Source organism: Lactuca serriola, chromosome 8, assembly GCF_051521515.1.
Source record: "Lactuca serriola cultivar US96UC23 chromosome 8, Lser_US96UC23_V15, whole genome shotgun sequence".
NCBI lineage: Eukaryota > Viridiplantae > Streptophyta > Magnoliopsida > Asterales > Asteraceae > Lactuca > Lactuca serriola.
In genome coordinates, this window is record NC_136415.1 from 68199413 (window position 1) to 68202414 (window position 3002).

The window sequence follows — 3002 nt, forward strand, 5'->3', positions numbered from 1 at the left end:
TAAAATGATTAAGCAATTGTCGAGGACAATCTAAGGTTTACCAAATATTGGTTGCTCAAGGACAGTTGGAAGTGTAGTGTTAATTGTTGGAAGGACCATATTGACATATTCTGAAAAGAGGCAACTCTTGTTTAGAAGTGATAGTCAAAAAGGGAATGTGAAAATGATCCCATTGGTGGAAGTTGTTCAATAAATCTATGTAAGATTAGGAAACTTAATGCAAGAAGCATGTTTCCAAGGAGTTGATCTCCTTTGGAATGCTCTGTAATGCTTGTTGTCAAGTCTTTGTGACTTTGTACATAGTCATTACAAGAGAATCGTTGCATATAAGTTGAGAATCTAACAGATTTCAGTAAAATGGCATGAATTTGGAATTCCTGCATTTGCCATAAGAATTCGGGAGTGTGAAATTAGAATCATTGAAAGTTTGGTCAATTGGTTTATTTCACAAAGTAAGGATCATAGACAAACATAGAGTGCATACTTGGTGTATGGAAAAGCTATTGTTTAGAAAAACATAGTGTACATGCTCGGAGCATGGGACAACTATTGTTTTAATCCAAGAATAAAGTTGATAGCTGAAACAGTATGCAATGAATAATGTGTAATCATATGGTGATAAATAAAAGGTGTTTTGTTTATGTTCATAGGTTCGGATACCATATTAGATTCAATTATTCTTGTGTTTCATTTTGCATGTTTTGACTTCCAGAATGACTAAGTTATTCAAACCATCCAAAGTCGATCATATGTTAGAAGTAGATATGAATCAAGACTGTCATGGGTTGGCTTGTAGAGGTCCAAGTTGGTGGACAAAGTTGTGCTACAACACTCATGAGTTCTCATAAGTTCTGAGTATTGGATTCAACCCGAGCTCATTGGAATCACTTCATGGATTTTATCACGAGTGATCATGAGATGATAATATCTTATATTCTTCAAACCTAGAGATATGAGTTGTTACTATGAGTTGGTTGTACATTGATTGCACGAAAACGCATTCGGTAACTCGATGTTATAAAACTTGCCTTTGTGTATGATTCAACAAGTAGTAGAACAAGCCATATGAGTTGAAGTTTATCCATTCCTTTTACCTTCGGGATAAAAGCGATATATGTGGGCCCCTCGATGATTTAATGATGATACATGTGAGTGCTTAGCCAAGCCAGAATTGATTTGATTTGTTCAATCAGTCAGACATCATGAATCAGAAATCGAGAAACAACAAATGGGCAGAGAGAATGATTTTAATCCGTTTCTCAGTCCATATGATATCTATAATGGAGGAATATATAATCCCTTATCTAATGGACAAGTCATTGACAATGGTCAGAGATCATAGGCAAGGTCAAAGTTCGACAGAAGCTTTTGAGAGCTACAATTTCCAGTCGATCTTGAAGTCATACGCAATAATAGTTTTAGACTTATCCAAGTGGGAGACTGTTGGATTAATGTCTAAGTCCATAACTATAATTGGTAAGACTTGACCCGACCCGGCATGGTCCATTTGGGTTGCATGGCATCATGCATTTGGATAGACTATAATGAGAGAAATAACACTTAAGGTTTGTTAATATATTATAAGTTATAATATATTAATAAGGTTGTTTAATTAGTATTAATCAAGAATTAATTTGGAATTAATTAAGTGATCAAAAGCAGACTAATTAAATATATAGGTAGATTGTGTAAATCATTCATTCTTATATATGTGGGCTTGTGATCCAAGATTCCTTATGCCGGACTAAGTCCATGGGGTGACCCATGGATACTCCATGGAGGTTAAAATCCATGGAGTGTGGGAATGGGTAAAGTTATGAGTTACATAGTGTAACCCCAATATCCACCATATAAAAGAATCCCATGGCTCAAGAAATTGTGCACTAGTGTCTGAATATGAGGGCTAGATGATTTCAAGGAGTGATCCATTTCTCTCAAGTCATTTCATGTGCATTTGGTGTTGTGTGAACCATTTGAGGTGTCACACTTGGGGCACTAGGTACTCAAGCTTCATGAAGACAAGCTACATCAAACAAAGGTATGTATTCTATTCATTTGATTATCCAATTATCAAGTATTGTATGCTAGATAGGGTAATACTAGGGGTGTAAGTGAGCCGAGCTACTCGTGAGCTACTCGGGATCGACTCGTTAAAAGCTCGACTCGAGATCGAATTAAACGAGCCCGACCCGAGCTCGAGCCCAAATATGAGGCTCGTTTATTAAACGAGCTCGAGCCGAGCTTTAGCTAGTGGGCTCGCGAGCCTAAATGAGCCTAAACGAGCCTATATATATATATATATATATATATATATATATATATATATATATATATGTGTGTGTGTGTGTGTGTGTGTGAGAGAGAGAGAGAGAGAGTGTGTGTGTGTGTGTGTGTATATATATATAGGCTCGTTTAAGCTCGTTTAGGCTCGCGAGCTCACTAAATTGTTCACGAGCTGAGCTCGAGCTTCATTTTAGGGCTCGAATCGAGCTCGAGCTTCTTCAAAATTAAACGAGCCGAGCTCGAGCTTGGTTAGGCTCGGGCTCGGCTTGGCTCATTTACACCCCTAGGTAATACCTTGGAAAGTTCATATTTGCATGTATAATAGAGAAAATATAGATCCAAATTATTTAGGGTTGCATGTACACTTAGGAGTGTTAGAATGCTCAAAACCCAACTAACAATCCATATGATTCGAAGTTTAGCCATTCCTTTTACCCTTAAAGGGATAAATGTGATATTTGTGGCCCCTCGATGATTTAATGATGACACTTGTGAGTGCTTGGCCAAGCCATGACTGATTTGATTTGTTCAATTAGTCAATCGTCATAAATCGGAAATCGGGAAGCAACAAATGGACAAAGAGAAAGATTATAATCCATGTCTCAGTCCATATGATATCTAGAATGGAGAAATATATGATTCCTTATCTAATGGATGCGTCATTGATTTGTTCAGAGTTCGACAACGGCTTTAAGAGCTACGATTTCTAGTCGGGTTAT